Source organism: Silene latifolia, chromosome Y (genome assembly GCF_048544455.1).
Source record: "Silene latifolia isolate original U9 population chromosome Y, ASM4854445v1, whole genome shotgun sequence".
NCBI lineage: Eukaryota > Viridiplantae > Streptophyta > Magnoliopsida > Caryophyllales > Caryophyllaceae > Silene > Silene latifolia.
In genome coordinates this window covers 356845289-356869917 of record NC_133538.1, presented here as the reverse complement: position 1 = coordinate 356869917, position 24629 = coordinate 356845289, and the positions used below count along the sequence as shown (strand labels likewise).

The window sequence follows — 24629 nt, the reverse complement described above, 5'->3', positions numbered from 1 at the left end:
GAATCAAATGGAAATCAAAATATCAAAAAACGAAAAAAAAAAAATCGGTCGATCAGTCGAGGCGTTCGATCGATCACTGTGGGTGGTCGATCGACCAAACCGTAAAACGAAATCAGCTGCGGCTCAAAAAAAATTTACAGCCGAAACCCTAATTTTTCGAGACCAAATTTTTGTTTACATCCAATTTTATGAAAATCATCAAAATAAAATTCGTGGCCTTGGCTCTGATACCACTTGTGGGATTTATCTGTATACATCCTTTTAAATTTAAGGATTATAACGAATTTATTGTGATGATAACTAGTCATAAAATAAATTACATAAACAAAAAGGTAGGGAATAAAGAAATCAACCTTCGGTCCTAGCAAAAACGGCCTAAGAACAATATCGCAATGATATTCACCTATCAGTTGCACCCAAGACGATATGAGATATGCTCTTTTGATTTTGCTAGAATCGATCCCCTTTTCTGTAAATTGCTAGGGTTTTTCGTTTTTGTGTTTTTAGATAAGAGGCAAGAATGAGTTAGAAAAATTAGGTTAAGAAGTGATCTCCCTAATCTTCCTTTAAACCGAGTATAAGGAGTAATTAGGGTAGATTTTCTTTCTTCTAATTTTCGGCCCATTCACCGAAATAGGCATATCAGTCGATCGACTGACACACCCGGTCGATCGACCATGTATAAAAGGTATTATTTATAAATTTTCATTTATATCATTCCGTATTAATAAGTCTACACACAACAGCTTGCAGTGGATTTATTAAAGCCGGTCTGTGACAATATCATATAATATATACTTTAACTTGCTAATTAAATATAACTGATTACATTTAGTTACGAATTAACATATTAATTCGTCCAAGCTTAACATTATATACATTAATTAAATATAACATATTATATTCAATTTTACGAATTGACCGTTAATTCGTCTCAGATAATATTATTTAATCGACATTAAATAATTGTCTCATCAACACGTTGACTATTTGTTTAGTCAATTACTTGGACTAACCTTTTAGTCAGGCATCAATGTGATTATATTTTCACACAATCACATCTCTCAAATACATCATTTAGGTGTGACTTTTAGAGACCAGTTGATCACCGCCATCTGTATGATAATAATGTCAAACTTTCTAGCAAGCCAACCGTTATTAGGTAATTCTTAATCAACTGATAAAATACGAAGTATACCCTTGTGAACCTATAAGATATTTATTAATGTTATCACACTAATTTGTGGAGGACACAAGCTCCAATATAGTAAAGACCCTCATTCTCACATGGAGACTTTTTGTGACTATTGTGATGCGATTTCTCAAATTGGAGTGACTCAAGACCAAATTCGATGGGTATTATTTCCTTTTTCTTTGATTGGTACCGCGAAGGAATGGTTAAAGAGCCTTGATAAGGCTACTCTTGGTATTGACTCTAGGAAGAAATTGGCACTTACTTTCTACAAGAAATTCTACCCTCCGGAAAAGACTAACATGCTAAGAGCCCAAATCACGGGATTCAAACAAAGGGACGAAGAATCTTTATATGAAGCTTGGGAGCGATTCAAAGGAACTTGTCGCTCATGTCCTCATCACGGACTTAGCGAGTGGTTCTTGGTACAACAATTTTGGAATGGTCTTTATGAAGACTTCCGAAACATTCTCAACATGGGATCAAATGGTATGTTCACCGAAGTTGACGATAATCAAACATGGAACAAGATTGAGGAAATGGCGATCCATAACTCACAATATAGTAGACCTTGGACGGCTACTAGAGGAGGAAAGCATGAAGTGGACTCTATTACTCAATTGGGTGATCAACTTAGTGCTCATATTGATACCATCAACTTGAAGTTTGAGAAGGCTATGCCTAAACTTGAAGAAGCCTCCAAATCACCTAAGCAACATGTTAATGCCATGGTGGCATCTTCATCAATTCCAAGTGGAATATGTGAGAGTTGTGGAACTTTGGGACATGACCAAAGTGAATGTAGGGGAACAAGTGAACAAGTGAATGCTTTCCAAGCATACAAGAGTGGTACCCCTTATTCCCATTATTACAATGAAAACACCAAATTCCATCCCAACCTCTCATACAATAGCCAAAATGTTCCAAACCCTCAAACAACATACACCCCACCTCCAATGAGAAACCAAAATCAAAGACCCTTTTACAACCAAAACCAAGGTTACCAAAATTAAACTCCATACAATCAAACAAATGACCAATGTTTTGATGTTCAAAAAGCGGTCCTCCAAATGCAAAAGAACCAACAAGAGTTTTTCACTCAAATGCAAAAGGATAGCCAAGCAAAAGACATCACCATTAACAATATACTAGCTCACACAAAGATGTTGGAGACCCAAATGTCTCATTTAGCATCTTCAATTTCACAAAGACAAAAGGGGCAATTACCACCTCAAGGTAGTCCCCCAAGACAAGAATCGGTGAGTGCCATCCATTTGAGGAGTGGTACAAGCTATGAAGAGCCAAAGAAGCAAGTTGAGGAAGACATTGTGGAGACTAGTGACAAGGAAAGAGTTGTGCAAAACTCTAGGGAAGAAGAACCCACCATTCAAGAAGCTTCAAAGGAGGATGAAGAAAAGGCCAAAGAGAAGGAACCTATTGTGATTAGACTCCCTTTTCCAAGTCGTTAAACTAAGCCTAAGTTTGATGACCAACTTGGAAAATTCATGGGGATTGTGAAGAATTTGGAAGTCTCGATTCCATTTACGGAATTAATCAATCACGTTCCGGCCTATGCAAAGTATATGAAAGACATTCTAACAAATAAGAAATCCATCCGGAAGCTTGAGACTATTGCTTTCACTAAAGTGAGTAGTGCCATCCTACAAGGAAGTTCACCTCCAAAACTAAAGGATCCGGGAAGTTTCTCCATTCCATGCACTATTGGCGACACTACGATCAACAAAGCTTTATGTGACCTTGGGGCAAGTGTGAGTGTCATGCCGTATTTGGTAAGCAAGAGGCTAGGAATGGGAGAGCTCAAGTGCACTAATATTACACTTCAAATGGCTGATAGATCAACAAAAACACCTTTAGGGGTATGGGAAGATGTGCCGGTAAGAATTTGCCAATTCTTCATCCCGGTGGATTTCGTTATTGTTGACATGGAAGAAGATTCCAACATTCCTATTATCTTAGGAAGACCTTTCTTGCACACCGCGGTAGCGGTGATCGATGTAAAACATGGAGAGCTCACTCTTGAAGTGGGAGATGAAACCATCACTTTCAATCTTGACAAGACTATGAGAGCTCCCCGATTACATGAGCCATGTTTTATGGTTGATCAATATAGCCGACAAGATGATCGGAAGAAGTTGGCATTTCAATGGAAGAAGAAAGTGGGTGATGCTCCATCCAAAGAGCAAGGAAATCTCAACAAAGAGAGCTTGAAAAGCTCACCCATGGCAAGTGAAGAAGAAGGAATCATTGACCAAGATAAGAAAGAAGGAGAGTTGTCTTCATCAACTCATGACATTTTTAGTGATCAAGTAGACGTAGTATGCGGTCTTTGGGATTAGGGCTGAGCAAAATAAACCGAACCAATTTTTTAAACCGAAACCGAACCGATAACCGAATTAAGAAACCCGATAATTCGGTTTTTTTCCGGTTCGGTGCCCGAACCGGTTTTTTTTTGGGAAATCCGGTTCGGTTTCGGGTCCTAAAAAAGCAAAACTGGACACCGGTTTTAAACCGGTTTAGTTTTTTTTCGGAAAAAAACAATAAAAAATGACATAAAATAAACAAAGACGTATGATTTGGTTGAATTAATGGGGATGCATGATGGTTTAGGTAGGAATTTAAGAGTTAGGATGGAGAGGTGTGTTGAAAAGCGTCAATTTGGGAGTAAAAAAAGTTAAAACCGGTTTATAAATTTGGATTCGGATAACCGGTTTTCGGATCCGGTTTTTAAGTTGCTAAAAAACCGGTTATCCGGTTTAAAACCGGGGCGGTTTCGGTTTGGGAAAAACCTGTTTTTGAAAACCGGTAACCGAACCGGTTTTCAAATCCGGTTCGGTTAACCGGTTTTGCTCACCCCTATTTGGGATGATGAGTTTGAAGGGATATTCAATCCCTATATCAGTAATGCTATAACCCAAGACCACCATGAAGAAAAACAAGTGCAAAGGTCTATTGAAGATCTTTATCATGACAATGAACAAGCTTTCGACTACTTTTTCAAGGTGTTGAGCAACATAAACAACGCCTTGAACATTCCCCCTTGACTTCTCATTATTGGATGAGAGTTTAGTGGAGTCCTCCCTAAACCACCACTTGTAAATATTCTAACTCCCTAACTTGCATTTTAATTAATGTATTGCATTTTTTGTCAATTTTGGATTTACATTTTTATGCCTTGATCAAGATTTTCATAATTTTGAGAGAAGTGAGGAAGGGACTCAATTGTTTATTGATGTGTAGTGTTTTGCCGTAGTGTGGGGATAGCATTTGCCTAGGCTATCCAAGCCTTTGTAGTACCCCAACAATGAAGACCACAAGAAATGAAGGGTAAAAATGACACGGGTTAGGAAGCACCCACGGATGAACCTGAATCTGTGTGGCAGAGGGACAATCCGAGCGACCCGACGAGGATCCGCTCCGCCTGAAGAAAATTCGAGCGTCCAGGGCCAAAGAGGCTCGTCTTGAGAAGCTGGGAAAAACAACTTTTGGTTCTGACTGAGAATCCGAGCATCCTACCAAAGAATCCGCTCGTCTCAGCCTGGACGGTCGTCCCAGAGGAAATCCGCTTGTCTTTTCACTGGCAATTTTTGGGATTTCTCCCTGGAAAGGAATCCGAGCGTCTCCAACTTAGGACGCTCGTCCTAACTCAAGAATCTGCTCGTCTTGCTTATAAGACGCTCGTCCCAGCCGCATTTTTGAACCAGTGCGCAAAGAAAAAGACGCTCGTCCCGACGCCAGGCCGCTCGTCTCCCCTCTGGTTTTCAAATCCAACGGGTCTTAAAAACCCCCTTTCCCAATTCATTTTCATTCATTCAAACATAAACACTACCCCAAAACCCTCATTCTCTCCATCAACCAACAACAAATTTCTCAACCAAAATTAACCAAATCAAATCCAAACTTCGTCAAAACAAAATTAAATCACTCCTTTACCAACAACAAGTGATTCAAACACCAACATATTCAAGGTTCTAGTCGATTTTTGGGATACAAGGCAACATTCAAATATCCTAAATCGATTTGGGTATTACTAGAAATTGAAGATTTCATGCTTTCTTTGGTGTTACTAAGTAAAGGAGCATGACAAGAACAAAAGGTGGAAGTAAGGCACCCCAAAAGAAGAACCTTTCTAAGATACAACAAGCTCTTCAAGCTATTCAAGCATCAAAGACATTGGTAGTTCATAATGCAAGGTTGGAAATTCAAGAGCAAGATCCTCCTATGGAAGCTACTACTTCTACTACTCCGGTTGTTGAACAACTAACCGATAATCCGGAGGTAATTTTCACTTCCGACTCCTATAGGAAAAATTTAATTTCCTTTGCTAAGAAAAATATCTTGCCCACCAAGTTCATTTGTCAAGACACTTTGTCGAAATTGGGTGTCCTAGAGCAAACAAAGACCTTTTTCGAGTCTATGGGATTGAGTACATTGTTTGAAATGCAAGAATTGACCTACTCTTCCCTCACCTTAGAGTTTTTGAGCTCTTTGAAAGTCACCAAGGTGGAGACCCGAACTAATATTGAGTTTCTTCTCGAGAATGTTGATAGATGTTTGTCTTATGGAGAGTTTGGTAAAATATTTGGCCTTAGTGATGACCCGACTTATACAAAGAAGCCTACCAAGTATGACCCCGCTCCCTTATGGAAGGCCATTACCGGAAAAGAATTTACATCTTATCATGATTGTCGTGCTCTCTTAGTCCATCATCCGGGCATAAGAGTATGGCACAAGGTCATTGGGCATACTTTGATTGCTAGAAAAGGTACAAACCATTTCACCGAACTTGACTTTATTCTTCTTGAGTCGACTTTGAACATTGGAAGAGAGTTCACAAAGCAATACAATGCTTTACGACTTTTGATTGAAAGATGGCTCAATGTTGATTGTGGCAAAGAAGGCACGGCCTTTATTGTCAATGGATGATTAGTGACTTATTTGGCTAAACACTTTACCCGGGATTTCAACAAGAATGACACATATACACCGGTAAAGGGAGGCCATATTATTGATTTGCACACCATGGTCCAAAAGGTCAAATGGGTCAAGAATGATACTCTTGATAACAAATTTGGGTGGTTTACAAATGAAGCGAAATCCTTCACGTTGCCTAGCAAAATTTGCCGCTTGAATGTTCATAGGCCGAATTACCTTCTCCCACTCTCCGAGGAAGCCGAATATATTATTCAACACCAAGGGGAAGATGTTGCCGACCCCTCCTCCTCCATTATCACCCCACCTTACCCATTCACCTACCATGAATTTAATCCCGAAAATGCTAAGGTGGGAAACGACTACTTGACTCTATTAATGAAGGAAATGCATAAACAAGCTTATGAAGATAGAGTCAATGCTTACAAATGCAATATCCGCCCCTCCTACATCTTGCTAGGCAAGGACTTCTCGTTCCATCTTGTCCTTTTCCTAGTTGGGCGGATAAGGAGGTCTTCTTTCCTAGCACTTCTAGAGGTGGTAGATCGGGTGAAGAGGAGATGGTTGTTGATGAGAGTGGTGAGCAAGAAGGCGAAGAAGAAGAAGAGAATGAAGAAGAGGAGGGAAGTGCAAGTGAGAGTGGTGATGACTCCACATCCATGGAGGTTGATGATGCCTCAAGAGAGGAGGTTGATGATGATGGTGATGACGCAATAGGCGAGGACTAGCAAACTCTTGGGAGGATCCTACATTCTTACATCTCCTTTATGGTTGTCTTCTTCTCTTGTTTTTCTTATAATTTTATCTTGATCATGATTTGTGTGGTCCTAGCATCATCTAGAGGACTAACACCTTTGTCCCATTGAGGTGTTCATTTTATTGTTCCCATTTTCAAAATCCAAAATGACAAATTTTAGTTTCATGCATTGCATTTTTGTGCATGAACTCCCCCAAAATTTTTGACATTAGAAATAGTGTCTATTTTGGTTTGGGGAAGTTTATGCATATGCATTGGGAGCTAATCTAAATTATGCTCTCCACCATAACAAAAACCATGCATCATATAGCATAGCTTAGTTTGCATTCACTCTTATTTATATGTCATATAATTTGCATTTAGCTTAGAAATCATGCATTTTCACTATAAATTGCATAATTTCTTATCGTATTGGCCATTGAGGATAATACACATACTAGTGTGGGGATGGAAAATACAAACTTGACCTTTTTAAAACAAAAATGATAAAAATTGAAAAATTATTGAAAAATACAAAAATATGTCTTTTAATTTCATTAAAACAAAATACAAAAAAAATTCAAAAATTCAAAAACATGTTCATTTCCTTTGTAGTGTAGTCTTGTATATATTAGTTTGTATATATTGTATTTGTTCACCCTTTTTCACATTGATTGATCGACTACGCCACATCTGAGACATGAGGATATTGAAGACCGCATGGTATGATCTTTCCAATCTCCTTTCTCCTCTTTATGTTAATGACTATGTGGCTTTATTTTGATTGATGCCGGTATAAACAATGTGATTATAGGATTGCATGGCATACTAGTTGGTAGAAGCATATGCATTAGGTTGTATAAATGTTAGTTGCATCATGGCATATAGTTGCATTTAGGAAAATTTTTGTGAAAACATCTATTTGGGAAACTTGACAAGTGTATATAGGCCCTTGTAGATACTTTTTCTTCTTAAGACTTTGCTTGCTAGAATACTTGTAAAACACCCTAGGATGTGTCATTCTAGTATCCTTTGACCCATGGATTAAGGCCTAGTCAAGAGTACCTTGTCATGTGATAACTCCTTGGCTACCGTTTATTCCAAGGTGACCCTTGAAACCATGCAACCATCATCCATGTTCTACCACATTTTGTCATCAAAGGGAATGGGCACAAAAGTTGTTCAAAAATTTGAGTTCAAGAAATGAAAAGAAAAGAAAAAGTTTGCAATTGCATCAAAAGAAAAGAGGAGTAACAAAAATAAAAACTCTTATGCTTCAAATAAAAGGCACCCTCGTTACTAATTGGGGTGACTTTGAAAACGTTCAAAAAGAAATGCAAAGAAAAGTTGAAATTATCAAGTGTTGAAAATGCCAAACATCAAAAGAAATGGCAAAAAGAAAAGTGTTCTCAAATGTCAAATGCCACAAGAAATTGAGGGAAAAACAACAACAAAAGAAACTCCCAAAATGAAACTCAAATACTATTGATCCCTTATCCATCGTATCCACTTTTGTGCATGGTAGTGAGGGGACGACCCTTCTTTTTGTCTAGGCAAGAAGGGCAATTCCGCGATCCTCCAGTGTTTCTAACACCACAGGGAGTCTATTCTTGACAAAAGCATTTAACGATTGAGGACAAATGTAACCTAGCTTGACACAACTTGGAGGTGATTTATTGGTATCCTTCTAGGCTTAGTAGTTTGAAGAAACCATATCTATAATGGAATGTGAACCCTTAGATTGCTTCCCCTTTAGATAATTTCCGCCACTTAGATGAGGAAAGTGGTATTCATTTTTGTAGATGCATACATTACTTGATTTTGTGTGCTTTAATGTTTGGATGTGCCGCCATTTTGGCAAGACCCACCTTGCCTTGCAAGAAGGCATCCTGCCTCATGGTTGTCTTTTTGTGATTTGTAGGGGTGGAGTGAGACCCGCTAATTGTCTCATATCGGCTATATTATTAGGATATTTTAAATAAGGGTCCTAGTTTTTGTCACCTCTTTACTCGAGATGAGCAAAGGTTCGGTTTGGGGATATTTGATGTGACTCATTTCAGAGCATATTTAGTCTCCGAATTTGCCTCGTTCCTATGCTTTTTAGTGCATAATTTGGCCATTTACTATCTTTAGTCTTTCGTTTTGCATACTCTTTGAGGCTTTGATCCCTTGGTAGGAATGGAGTAAGAACCTTGCATTTTCATGGAAAAATGGAGCTAAATTGATCGAATCTAATGACCAAGCATCAAAGTGAAGACAAGACTAGAAGGCTTATGTAAATAATGAAGTAAATGGGAAATGATGAGAAGATCCTTGCATCTCCAACAAGATCCTTGAGGATTGTTGGAGAAAGAAAAGACGAGAAGCTCACTGGCTAACAATCCGGGCGTCGCAGTGCATGGGACGAGCGTCTTGGCCTGCTACAATCCGAGTGTCCCGTGGCCAATCCGCTCATCCTGGTCCCTATCAATCCGAGCGTCGCCCTCACCAATCCGCTCGTATTCCTCTCCAGTGCAGACCGTCCCTCAGCCAAGCCGCTCGGGACGAGCGTACTCCATGAAGACCACCAAAACGGATATCCGCATCTCCCTCCAGAGGAGGACTTCCTCAAATTTTCTTAAGGGTCTTAATCGTCATTTAAGCCCTTAGTAACCCTAATTTATGTACCTAATACTTAGTATAAATACCCCCATTGTACTAATTAGATTATCATGTCCTTCATATACTCTTTTTATGTTTTTCTAATCTAATCTTAATCATGTAATCAACTCTTAATTAAGCATTAATACAAAATCTCATTTCCTTAATTTCTCTATTGTTCATCATTTATTTTGGGTAATTGAAGATTATTTGGGAATTATTGGGAGATTGACAACCTTCCATCAATCATCAAGTACTTATATTATTCTTTGCTTATTATTTTGGAATCATCATTAGGTATAAATTCTCTCTTAATCCTTGTTTTAATTATTGTTAATCATTTCCATTCACTCATCATGTTTTGCCTTATTAATATGATCGACAACCTTGTTAGCATATTAAACTTGATAATGAGTGAGTTGTCTCTTAACTAGGGTTAATAGGGAATTACGGGAAACCAACATGGGAAATGATTCATGCTTAATCTAATATGTTCACATATTTTATTTGGTTGCTTGTTATGATCTCAACTTATGCACATGTTATGTTTGATGAAATGTGAGCCTATGAACCCTTGCATTTTTTACCCATCACTTATCTATTCAATGAGACTTGTAAGACATAAACCAACTCGAGTCTCATTAGACCATGCATATAGTTGAGTAGGGAGGATTAAGTCGACTTGTAGGTGTTGTACAATCTAATCGATTCGGCTTCGGGACCCAAACCTTCCTAGGATTGTAAGATATAAACCAACTCGATCCTATCACAACAATAATTGCTTGCTTATAAATTGAGAATATGTTTGTATGATCAATTCCCAAGAATCCCCTATGAACTCATGACACCCTAGTGCTTTTAATCAATTGTCTACATCTCATTTTTATCATCTTGCTTATTTATTTACATTGTTATTTAGTTTAGTGATCTCTTATCTTAACCCAAATTGTGACACCCTTAGACACAACTATTTGCAATCGAAAATCCTACATCAATACCCGTCCCTTGGGATCCGACCTTTACTTACCTCTTTACTAATAGTAGAGTAGTTTGTGAAGTTATAAATATTGTTTTGGTCTAGGTACTCCTAACGACAAGTAACCGAAAACGATAGTCCGACGAGCATTTTCCGTTCACTACTCATCGAGTGGCCTTGAGATTTCAAACAACCCTGATAAGGGGGTGGACAATTCCTATCGCACTATTCCCTACATACAGCCACAGTTCATTATGAACCAAAATATACTCATTTGACATCAGTTATGACAGTCGTAGAGTATAAATCAAAGCCATTCAGAAATTTGTGCCAACTTGGGCGAATAGTCTCTAGTCAAAAGAATTGATTCATAAGAATACTATAGTAGTTCTTGCCACGACCAGGCTTTATGAATTTTCAGAACTCTATAAGCGGTCACTACCCGACAGAGTGTCCCATACAGTCTGTCTATGTGATCGACTAGTCATCCCATATGACCCTATGGCACTTGAACTTGCCATCAATCGCATCACACTCTAGTCACTTCGAGACGTCACCTCCTATAAGTAACTAGGGGCGCATAATATGTTAATCCAGTTCACTTCAATGGGGTTCAATATTGTCTCAACAACCCATTTGGATATAACAAAGTAATGAATGAGTTTAAAGAAACTCAAACGATAAATGCGATTATAATATATGAATAGTCAATACTTTATTACTACTTCGTATCTCATAATCTATAGTGTCCACTAGTTAAATCGCAATAAAAGGTTGGCAAGTGGATATACCATGTATCCATTCATTCCAACTTTATGAATTGTTATTTCCTCCTATTCAATGTTATTTCTAATGACATGAATTTATCTAAGTAGATGTCTAGTCTTCTTACTAGACTTGGGCTCTTGTACTTGGAAGATGCTCCCACTGTTATAATATAACTTGTGATAAAGTCCTTGGTAGAGGGATCTATTCTCATTCCCTACATTGACCATCTTATGACAATGTACTTAGATGCTGTTTGTAGAACTTGCAATGGTTGAAACTAAAACATTTCTCTAGTCTCTTACTCCTAAGTCAATAAAATTAGCCTAGCATTTCGACAAATCCATATAGGTTGGAAACTAGAGTTTGTGCAGCCCTTCAACACACAACTTAGTATATCATTGTGGACATGGGCCACAGGCCGGTCGCGGGCGAGATGTCGCCTGTCGGTCCGTAGTCACGGGCTACCTACACGCCAAGTAAAATTGTGGACATGCAGCGGTCTTTTGAAAGCCACGCTCGGCGGCGTAAAAATGATTTCGACCAGATCGCTTTAGATCGGTCAGTTTCGTCTCAGTAAAGGTCTCGAAACGATGTAGAGATGTTCGGAGTCGCCACCAAGCAATTATGGGATGCCTGGAACCCGTTCAAAATCCACTTTATACCTCGGTCAAATGAAGCACAAAGCAGTGTTTGACATAGGTACTAAAGATAAGGACTCGTCCCCCTTTTAGCATTCTATGCCTAAAATGACTCTCGTACGCCCCGAAAAAGGTCATCCACTATCCAAAGGTTCTGAGTAAGGGGTGAGGGTATGTATTTGGAAGCCCTTTAATCGGACACACAATCCCACCCGCGTTAGCGGCCTCTACTGATCGATCGTGGTTGTTTAAGTGCAAAAGTTGATAAAACGGTTTAAATGCTTGAATGCGCATCCAAAAGTTTAACCTAACATGTGAAATTTTTCTAAGTCGGTTTGTTTATCCATGTACCAAGAAATTGGTGTCAAAGTTGGATTTAGATTGATTTGCATGTGAAAACGGAAATTAAACATCCATTTACCGAATTCCGATTATGATGCTTAACACGATCCATTTATTTGAAAAAGTGTGTTTTAAATATAAAGTATAAAATGGAAACTCGTCAATCTTATCCATCACGTATTCGGATAAACCATAATCGGGATCGTCCTAGACAAGTACCAAAACGGGTCAGAACAGTGCCAGGCAGCCCTGTTAAAGCGCGAGCCTATTGGCGAGATAAAGGGCTCTGCCCAAGTTTTAGAACATGAAAATAGACGGCCTCTTGGGGCGCGAGTTAGACGACGAGCCAAGGGGCGTCTCCTGGTTATAAAAAAGGTTGTTTCAAACCGTTTTAAAAGGTTGTTAAAAAGGCTATTTAAAACCGTATTTGTGACGAATGATTTGCAAATATGATTTGCATGACTCGGAATAATTACTATTGTGTTAATAATATTTGTTGTCGGATTTGCAAGTTTGAAAAGTATAGTTTACAAAGAAAAATGTAAAATGTTTGATTTGAACTAATTATGTTAAGTTCATTTCTTTGTAATTAGTCAAGTTAATCATCGTACTCGGTTTAAACCGATATGGTATAAAGAACCACTGGTGATTATGAATTATGACTAGTATATTTACAAATGTAAACAAATGGGAAAAATGGTAAATAAAAGAAAAGGGTTTTAAAATACCCATTAAAACATAATTAACTAATAATATCACCGAGTCATGGATTAAATTGTCATGGTATAAGGAACCAAGGGTGATTATGATTTATGGTTAAAAAGTTTGTCATGAAAATGATTTAAAACATTTGAAATGGTAAAAACCGATTGCAAATAAGAAAATGAAATGGAGGAAAGACAGACTCAAACACGTTTGAGTCTGACCCGAGAACCCACAAGAGGCGCGAGCCTCTTTGCATAGCAAAGGGCTTCTGTCTCAGGCCAAACCTCGGTTTTGGCTCGTCTAACCTATATTTGAATCGAGTTATGCATTGTTCATGCTCATAAACTCATAAAAATAGTAGAGACATGAAATAAGTGAGATATTTACACCCTCAAACTGACGTGTATTGATGTTTACGAAGTAGACGACTTTAGAGACGGTTTTCTCGTTGTGACTAATCACGATCAAAGAAGTTTAAAAGAGTGCCTTAAAAAGGGATTTTGTTTTGAAAGTGAGTTGAAAATATGTTGTTGAAAAACATGTTGATTAATGTTAAGTTGGTCGAATGGGTCGGTCGAATTCACGGCGACGGTACCAAACAAAATGTGTAAGGCTTGTGTTTACGATCGGTAGGTCGAAAACACGTGTCGATTTTGTGTCTTAAGAAGTCAAGTCTAGAAATTTAAGAGAGAGGTGAGGGGGTGGACGCTCGCGTGCGTGTTATGGTGTGTGATGGATGGTATTTATAGAGAAATGTGGGGAGGTAGGTCGGTTGTGTTTTCTTAGAGGCTAAGCAGACACCCTAAAGAGGCGCGAGCTACCTTGAGATACAAGTGGGTGTATTGTCCCTTTCAATTTGAACGTGGCCAATTCTCCATCCATTGTTGATATGTGGCATTCATATAAGATGTCGTGTAACAATATGGGCATCTAATAAGATGATTTTGGTGTTACTTGAGGTAGGTGTTTTGTGTGCTTGACTCGGGTTTGACACGTCTGAATCGGGATTTGAATTTTGAGTCGGTTTTTGGTTCGGTGTCAGTTTTGACTCTAATTAGGGTCATTTTAATGGAAATGACATGATAAAGGCATTCATGGCATTATTTTTGACATTCGAGATTTGGGTTGACTTAGGTTGACTCGAGTTGCGGGTTTCGGAGTCAGTTTTGGGTCCGAAGACGATTTTAAGTCTAAATAGTGTTATTTTAATGCAAATGAAGTTAGAAAACTTTTGAAAACATTTTTCATATTCGAGTAGTGCATTAAACCGTCTCATGTATAGCCAATCCACGCACGCATATCAAAAACACGTTACAGTCCGATCATCATTGGGTGGTTTTTGGAAGGTGCAGATACTGGGTATCTACAGATCCCCCACTTTGACCAAAGATTGGACAGGGCAAAAGTCAAAGTATGATCTCCAGGTCATGTAGATACCCAGTATCTGCTGAGACTCCAACAAACACCCGATGATTATCGGACTACAACATGTTTTGGAATCGCGGCGTTTGATCGACAGTTTGTGAAAAACTTTACGTCGGAAAACTTAAAACGATTTCAAAAATAAAACATTTCAAAACATTTCAAAAATACCTGGAGTGTTTAATGCACGACGACGGGGTCGCAATGACACTAACTAGAGTCAAAACCGACACCGGACCAAAAACCGACTCAAAAATTCAAATCTCGACTCCAACAACGAGTTAAACCAAGTCAACCACCAAAAAAAAAAAACATTTCAAACCTTCTACCTTAAGTTTTCCCGGATTCATGTTGGTCAAGTACCAAACATGTGACTACAAAACCTAGGATAGAACAATTCATGATTGCGTTTGTTGTGAAAGCGACAACACACCTCGAAGACCCGCGACGTGGCTCGCGCCTCTTTGAGCAGCAGGTGGCCACGTCGCTCAAAACTCACACAACCACTCATTTCTCCTATAAATACCCCTCAAATGCCACCCATTTGAGAATTACGCGAGTGTCCGCCCCCTCTTTTCTCCTTTAAAATTCTCGACTCGACTTCTTAAGTCACAACTCGACGCGTATTTACGACCTACCGATCATAAACACGAGCCTTACACATTGTTTGGTACCGTCATCGTGCATTAAACCACTTGACCGACCATTTCGACCACTACACCATCACTAAAGCTTAAAACACTCTTTTTACTTACCAAAACGGTTTTAAACCGAGTTTTTTCCGATCAAACGAGTCATTACACTTACGTCGGTCACTCGCCATAACCAAACATGTAAGTATGAGGGTGTAAAAATCCTCTTTTATTATGTTTTCATTCGTTTCATGACTCTAACATGCTAAAACATGCATAACATGAACCAAAACATGGAATAAATGAGCCAAAACTGATTTTTGGTCTGAGGCAGAAGCCCCTTAGGTCGCCAACTAGCCCGCGCCTAAATGGGGTATTCAGACCAGAAATCAACCGTGTTTGTTCTCGTCATTTCCCTTAATCCATTTTTCATATTTGTAATCTGTTTTCACCATTTCAAGTATTTTCGAACCATTGTTATTTTATTTCACATATTTTAACCATAAAGCATTTTTCACCCTTGGTTCCTCATACCATGACGGTTAAATCCGTGTTTCGGTGATAATATTTGGTTAATGACATTTAGAAGGTATTTTAAAGCCTTTTATTTCATTTCTTTACATTTTCAAACAAAGACATTAGTCATTTTCACAAAGTCATCCTTGTTTCTACATACCATGCCGAATTTTAACCCGGGTACGATGATGAGTACCGACTAATAACATTCAAATGGACTTAAAACAATTAGTCCATAATAATTTTCAAAAGTATTCATGTCAAGTTCATCAGATCGAACCCGACACCGAATATTATCAAAATAATGATGATTATTCGAGTCTAGTTCTTCAAGTCAACAAATGTGGTCTAAACGACCCCTTCAAATCAAACTGGGTTCAAATACCCATTTTCAACACGTTTTATAACGTTTTCTAAAAGGTCAGAACACGGCACATAAACCATGGGCTAACCCGCGCCTAAACAGGCTCTCCATTTCTCATTTTCAAAACCAGAGGGAGGCCCCTTACACTGCCGGCTGGCCCGCGCCTCATATAGCCGTCTGGTACAGGGCATGTTCCCTTCCAGCATTAGTCTAGGACGATCCCGACTCCGGTTAACCCAGATATAGGACGGATTAGATGACTATTTGATTATCCAAAACCATATTTGAAAAATGCCTTACTAAGACAAATGGATCATGTTATGCACCCTAAACCTAATACGGTAAATAGATGTTTAATTTCCGTCTTGCATGCAAATCAACCATTTATCCAACTCGACATCTTATACTTGATACTTGGATTAAATCAACAAACTTAGAAAGCTCTCACATGTTAGGTTTAAATTATTGGATGCACATTCATGCATTTGAACCATTTTATCAACTTTTGCATTCAACCAACCAAGATCGATCAGTAGAGGCCGCTAACGCGGGCGGGATTGGGTGTCTAATTAAAGGGCTTCCCAATACGTACCTTCACCTCTTACTCAGAAACTTTGGATAGTGGACGACCTTATCCAGGGCGTACGAGAGTCATTCTAGAGATAGGATGCTAAAGAGGGACGATTTCCTTATCTTTAGTACCTATGTCAAACGCTGCTTTGTGCTTCGATTTGACCAAGGTATAAAGTGGAATTCGAACGGTTTCCAGGCATCCCACAAATGCTTGGTGGCGACTCCGAACATCTCTAATCGTTTCGAGACCCTTACCGAGACGAAACCGACCGATCTAAAACGATCCAGTCGAAAGCATTTTTACACCGCCGAGTGTGGCGAGCGTGGCTTTCAAAAAGACCGCTATACGTCCACATATTAGCCTGGCGTGTAGGTGGCTATGTCCACAGATTGGCGACTCCGTTGGGGAAAAATAGGACACTTACGTCTTTGTGATCCCTATATGGTGTGACTCGAACGAGGTCTTGGTTGGAATGCATTAATTGATATTACGGTCACGGTCGAGTTTCCTTGTCCAGGCCCACAACCTAACCCTTTTCGACCAATTGGCTCGTCTCTTCGGCGTGAGTTTTCTCATCCCCGCGTTTTGAATCCCGATTGAGTCAAGCATGCTGTTGACGTTACACATTTCTGTTTCGTCAAAGTGTTTTCATCACTTTCGAGCACGAGGCTAGGGCACCCTCCTTACACATTTTGTTTGGAATGGTATCCCTCTTGCAAATCGGGGTTTGATTGCTTGGTGTGTAACCCACCCTTTTAAGCCAAAACCCGTGTCAGCGTAATGCATAATATAATGAAATTGTGAGTGCTTATGTGCTATCTGATCAAACCATTTCAAACCTCGGTTTTTCGCCGACCGTTGCACGCCTTTCTAGGCCGTCGTAATGACGATTTTTAAACCCGGTTTTGTATAACCATTTCAACACGCCTTTCTAGGCCGTCGTAATGACGATTTTCAAACCTGGTTTTTATAACCATTTCAGGACGCCTTTCTAGGCCGTCCTAATGACGATTTTCAAACCCGGTTTTGTATAACCATTTCAACAGGCCTTTCTAGGCCGTCGTAATGACGATTTTCAAACCTGGTTTTGTATAACCATTTCAACACGCCTTTCTAGGCCGTCATAATGACGATTTTCAAACCCGGTTTTGTATAACCATTTCAACACGCCTTTCTAGGCCGTCATAATGACGATTTTCAAACTCGGTTTTGTATAACCATTTCAAATCACCTTTTTACGCCGTTATAATCGTCGCGTCTAGACACGGATTTTAACCCGTTTCGCGTCGATAATGGCTCTTTCAAAACCCGAGAAAAGCACATGCCCTTTTATCGAGACACTTTCGGGATCCCGAGGACCATGCACCGTCCCCGAGACCTCTTCAAACCTTTAAAACTCGATTTTCAAAACATACAATTTTGAATTTCAAAAACCGTCTTGGGAAACAATGCACTGTTTTCCCGAGCCGACTCAAACTCAAACCGTCTTTTGCAAATAAACTTAAGACAACCCTTTCAACTGATCGACTTGCGGAGATCTCTACCTTCGGAAACCGCCTATTAAAGCGACAAAAGAATCTTTTTGAAAATTTCTATTTTCGAAAACTTCAGTCCACCATTCCAATTCCGCCTTGTGTCTATCGAGTCAAAGCAAACGTACTTATGGGTCTTTACTTATGAGTCGTCTCACCACGAGACCCGTCCAATTGCGTCACCCTGTCTTGTTGAGTCTGGTCTTTGTCTCGTCCTTTGTGTTGTCTGCGTTCAGTCTTGGAACCGTGTCGGATTGAGTTGTAATGTGAGCCGTTTTTCTGCCTCAGAGCCATGGCCCCGTCTTCAGCTTCATCCAACAACAACAATGTTAACAACAAAGATGTCACAACTGATCAGCTAGCCAGCCTTCTTACCGCTCTTAAGGTCACCCTGGATCGCGTCAAGACCCGTATCGACGCCCTGGAGAACAAAGAAACTGGGGAACATAATACCCCACCTCTGACTGAAACTGAGAAGAGGCTGAAGCTCTTGGAAGAACAGCTCCTAGCCCGAGGTAACAATATCCATCTTGAGAACAACCGAAGGTTCGAACCCGTTGGGGACCAGTTACCTGACAACTTCACCCTGACTGATGTGCCTAAGTTCAAGGGAGTGGAGGACGCACTCAACCATATCCATGCTTTCAAAGACTACATGGCCATTACGGGGGTCAAGCAGGAGCTTTTTACCCAGATCTTCCCATCCTCTTTAGAGCCGATTCCTCGCCAATGGTACTACTCCTTGGATCCGAAAAACCTTACTACTTGGGATGAGATCGCAGTTGAGTTTGCCAAACAGTATGCCGACAACGTCGAGATCCAGGCCACCACCCGTACTCTCGAAGTGTTAACCCAAAACGACAAGGAGGGGTTCACTGAGTTCCTAACCCGTTGGAGGAGGGTGAGTACTCAATTGGTCAGTAAGCCGAGTGAATCAACTCTGGTGGAAAAGTTTGTCAACAATCTCCGACCGGTTTATGCCAACTTACTGAGGTATCAGAATATCAAAACTTTTCAAGATCTGCAGATTCTGGGGACGCGTATTGAGGACGACCTCCGAAAGGGTGTCTTAGCCAAGACCACTGACAGAGGTTACCAGGGATCCACCTCAACCGAATCTCGCCCTTATGGCCAGACAAACAAGATCGATGAGGTTAACCTCGTCTAACCATCTGCTAAGAAAACTGAGCGCCCCCAAAGAGTGTTCACCAACATAGGGTCGACTTATGCAAGTGCCCTGAAAAGGCTCATGGACCAAGGGAAGCTACAACTGATCGGACCCACCCCGGATCCGAGCGACACCAAGAAGTCCCGATTCTGGAACCCCAATGCCTACTGTCTGTATCATCGAGGGAAAGGGCATGATACCGAAAATTGCTTCAAACTCAAGCACCTCATTCAAGACATGATTGAGAAAGGAGATTTGCCACTACCCCCACCAACTAAACCGAACAACAAGACGAATCCTTTAGGAATTCACGCCATTTATGATGATGAGCCGACCCTAGACCCCTCTCACCTCATCCTGCCAATTGACGACGAGGTGAATGCTTTGGAAAAGGATCCTTCAGACGGAGTGTTTGTGTTTAGTGCTGCCACTATGCTCACTATGTTTCAGCAAGTTGAAGAGGCCATAGCCAGCCTCTCTGAAAGAATCACCCGACTCGATGACGCCTACCGTCGACTAATCTTCAATCCCCCAACACCGCGCCCAAGGGAGAACTCCCCAAGCATTCAAAACTACCCACCCCAGGATGGATTGCTCCCGCGACCATTCTGGCATAGACCTCACGAAAATCACCCTCAAAATAACTACCCTCAAAATAACTACCCCCAAAATAACTACCCCCATAAAAATCGCCCTCACAAAAATATTCCCCACAAGAACTACCCACCGAGGAATACCCCTCCAAGGTATCCCCGAGACTCCGAAATTAACGGCATATGGAGAGATTATGTTGAGGATGTCTATATCCTCCTAGGGAAGGAGAAGCGGGCGAAAGAAATCAGACATCTCACCCGGTCCGGACGTCCCTATCAAAATCCGAACAACCCAACGGTCATTCCAACAACGAATGACCAAATCGTCCCAGAGGTGGACACTCAACCAAAGGCCCCCGAGAACTCAATCCTGAAATAGCTCCAGAAAGCAAAAGCCAAAATCTCAATTTGGCAACTGATCGCAACGTCTTTTGAGCATCGATAGGCCTTGCTGCAGGCCTTGGGAAAATTAATCGTGCCCTCCACCTCTTCCCCAGAAGAAATAGTGGCGCACATGACGAGAGACGCCCCCGATCTAAACAACCCGATCGTCTTCTCCGATGAGGACATCCCTCCGTTCGGAGCCAATCATAACCTGGCCCTGTATATCATCGTACAATGCCTCCAGAAAAATATACCCATGGTCCTCATGGATGACGGTTCCGCCGTGAATGTCATTCCTCTCAAAACTACCCACAGGCTGGGTATCAAGGAATCTGATTTGATCCCAACGAATCAAGGAGTACGCGCCTACGACGACACTCGTCGCAAGGTCACTGGGCTTATCACTTTGACCGTCGCAACCGGAGCACTAGAAAGACAAACCAGTTTTCAAGTGGTCGACACCGAAGCGTCCTTCAACATGCTCCTGGGGCGTCCCTGGGTTCACGCCGTCAAGGCGGTCACTTCAACTCTCCACCAGAAGATCAGGGTCCCCTTCAACGGGAAAATAATCATGATTCCCGCTTCCCCAATCAAAGCAGTTATGAGAAGGGGGATAGCCTCCCAAGCCATTGAGGAGGACGACAATGAAATGTGGGGTTTCCAAGCCGTAAACGCCATAACTGATGAATTGACGCCCTCTGATTGCGACCCGTTCACCAACCTCACGGTCAACCATATCATGATGCGTCAGGGTTACTTCCCGGGTTTTCCGCTCAATCCACTAAAGTACCCATTGCCTCCCTTGAAGTAGGCTAAGGTCCCCAACATTCCCTTCGGGCTGAGATACGAACCTACTGACGAAGATATCCGGGGCATGAACCTCCTAGTCCGAAAACGCAAGAAGCACGAGGTTATCCTCCATCCCTACTACCTGACTCTCAACGGATACTTTGTCCCCGAGGGAGAGTCCGAGCTCTACCACGGCTTTCCGGAACCAATCTATGACTTTGTGGCGAAGGCTAGGTACCCGGGAGTGGAAGTCTTCCAGGACTGCTACTTTATCCCCGACAACATCGAAGCTGCATCAACTGAGTCCAAGCCGTCACCATGCCTTGACGGATAACCTGTCACACTCCTCTTTGGGGAAGATAACGTCAAACACCTCGACTATGAGGACATCATCAACATCGCCCTGAAAGACAATCAATTTGATCCAACCGCCTTGATCTCCGATACTGACCCGGAGAAAGCCACCCAGGGCTGGAGGAAAACCGTCAAGTGGACCGATCGCCAGGGCCGCATTCTCAAGATAACAACTGGAGAAGGCCCTATGTTCAAGGAGGGAAGTGAAGAAGGATCCAAGTCTGAGTCTGAGTCTGAGTCAGAGTCAGAGTCTGTCATAGCTCCTAACACTTCTGATGTCCCAGTCAAGGTCCCCTTCCCACTATTTTATCACAAAGTCGTGGCTGATTCAGAGGCTGAGTCTACTAGGGTCACCCCCACTCCCATGAAAGGTGATAACCTGGAGCCTGTTCTAGGGGCTACCTCCTCTGTTGTGTCGCCTCTGACTGACCACGAGATGTCTGTCCTTTCCGAGCTTTTCGCTCGTGTCAACTTAATGAACGCTAAGTTTGCTTATGACTCGTCTCAATTTAACTGCAATGCAATTCTGAATGACTCTGAGGAATTTGACTTGAGTAACTACCCACCTCACTTAGCCAAAGAACTTGACAAGCGGGAAACTAGAACCCCCATCATTGAGGACACCGAGCCTATTAACGTAGGAACCGACAACACACCTCAAGAACTTAGGATAGGGACAACCCTGGACCCCTCGGAAAGATAACAGTTCATTGACCTCCTCCACGAATACAAGGACATGTTCGCCTGGTCTTACAGAGATATGCCTGGGATTGACAGGGAAATTGCAGAGCACCGGATACCCATTAAATCTGGGGCTAAACATGTGAAGCAGAAGCTACGCCGGATGCGTCCTGAGTGGGCCCTTAATCAAGGAAGAAGTGGACAAACAGTTCAAGGCTAGGTTCATCAAAGTGTCTGAATACTCGGATTGGGTGGCCAACATTGTGCCCGTACCAAAGAAAGACGAAAGAATTCGGGTTTGCGTCGATTTCAGGGATCTGAACAAGGCGAGTTCAAAGGACGACTTCCCCTTGCCACATGTTGACATTCTGGTGAACAACACTGCCGAGCATGCTCTCCTATCCTTCATGGACGGGTATGCTGGGTAAAACCAGATTAAAATGGCTGAGGAAGACATGCACAAGACTACGTTCACTACACAATGGGGTACATATTGCTACACAGTTATGCCTTTCGGCCTCATAAACGCCGGAGCAACCTATGAGAGAACCGCTACTACTCTCCTACATGACATGGTGCACAAGGAGGTAGAGGTGTATGTCGATGACATGATTGTCAAATCAAAAGAAAGGGACGGCCACATCAGCGCCCTCCGGAAATTCTTCGTTCGTCTGCGGAAATATAACATGAGACTAAATTCTCAGAAGTGTGCATGCGGGGTCACCTACGGAAATCTCTTGGGACATGTCGTCAGCAAGAGAGGCATTGAGATTGATCCAACCAAAATCAAAGCCCTTCAACAAATGCCTCGGCCTAGGAACGAGAAGGAGATTCGGGGATTTCTCGGTCAGCTCCAATACATCAGCCATTTCATTGCCAAGCTCACAATGATTTGTGAACCAATATTAAAAAAGCTTCGAGCCTCCAATCACACCGATTAGGACGAAGACTGTCAGAAAGCCTTCGACAGGATAAAGGAAATCCTATCCAAACCTCCTGTCCTCATGCCACCTCAACCGGGGATTCCTCTATCCCTATATCTGACTGTTACCAACACAGCCATGGGAGCAATGCTAGCACAAACAGTTGGTAGCGAAGAGCGGGCCATCTATTACATCAGCAAAAAGTTCATTGAGTACGAGATGAGGTATACCCAACTGGAAAAGACATGCCTTGCCCTAGTATGGTCAACAAAGAAGCTGCGGCATTACATGCTCAGCTACACAGTCCACATCTACTCCAAGATGGACCCGGTTAAATACATCTTCGATAAACCCGTACTAAACGGAAGGCTGTCTAGATGGACACTGGTGCTATCCGAGTTTGATCTCAAGTTCGTACCCCTCAAGGTTATCAAGGGAAGAGCAGTCGCTGATTTCCTGGCATAGAATCCCGTCAACGAGGACCCAACGACCGACACATGGTCACTTCCTGACGAAGATATCCTTTGTGCCGACTCCGACGCATGGGACCTATACTTTGATGGTGCATCTAATCTGAGAGGCTTCGGGGTAGGAATCCTTATAATATCACCAGAGGGAGAACATGTTCCGATCTCGGTCAAGATAGACGTCGCCGTCACCAACAATGCCGTTGAATATAAAGCATGTCTCATCGGCCTACAAGCAGCCATCACACTTGGCATCAAGAGATTGAGGGTCCACGGCGATTCCTCGCTCATCATCAATCAGGTGTCCGGATCATGGAAAATCCGATCTGACATCTTAGCTCCCTACCGAGCAAGGATCAATCAAGAGGCCGAGTTCTTCGACCAAGTCGACTACTTCCACTTGCCACGAGAGGAAAATCAATTTGCTGATGCCCTGGCAAAACTTGCCGCGCTCGTCAACATACCAGACGACATGATGTCAATGCCCCTATGTGTCGAAAGACGGAGCTAGCCAACTCACATTTGTGCCATTATCGACGACGAGGAAAGCCATGATGAACCTTGGTACCAAGCCATCCTCAATTACAAAACCAAAAACGAATTTCCTCCCAACTCTGATCAAAGAGGACAAAGAGCCATCCTTTTACTTGGATCACAATTCGTGATAAACCAAAATCAACTCTACAAAAGAACACCCCAAGGAATTCTCCTCCTTTGTATTGACCATCACAAAGCCAAAAAAGTCATGGGAGAGGTTCACGACGGAGAATGTGGCCCTCACATGAGTGCAATGATGCTTACACGGAAAATCATGCGGCTAGGTTACTACTGGACCACCATGGAAGCCGATTGCCATAACTACGTCAAACATTGCCACAATTGCCAAATCTTCGCCAACATACAACACATACCACCATCCCTTTTGTACACCATGACGTCACCCTGGCCTTTCTCAACCAGGGCCATCGACATCATCGGGAAAGTCAACCCGATAGGCACCAAGGGGCATTGCTTTGTCCTCGTCGCCATCGACTACTTTACCAAATGGGTAGAAGCTCAGTCATATGCAGTCTTGACCGCCAAACAAGTGGCCAAGTTCATTCAAAACAACATCATCTGCCGATATGGGGTACCCCATGAAATCATCAGCGATCAACGCCTTGCACAACGTCCAGTTATACCAACGACGTATACAACGGGCATTCAACAAGAAGGTTAAACCCAGAAACATCCAGGAGGGCGACTTGGTCCTCAAGTCAGTTCGAGCACCATTACTCGTCGAT

At 41.7% G+C, this 24629-nt stretch overlaps 1 non-coding gene across 1 annotated transcript; it reads right to left on the bottom strand.

The window, feature by feature from the left end:
• Positions 1-1494: 1494 nt before the first annotated feature.
• On the bottom strand, positions 1495-1601 carry LOC141635027 (small nucleolar RNA R71). The gene has a single exon (XR_012539736.1). It is a non-coding gene; the product is annotated as a small nucleolar RNA R71 (small nucleolar RNA).
• Positions 1602-24629: the final 23028 nt, after the last annotated feature.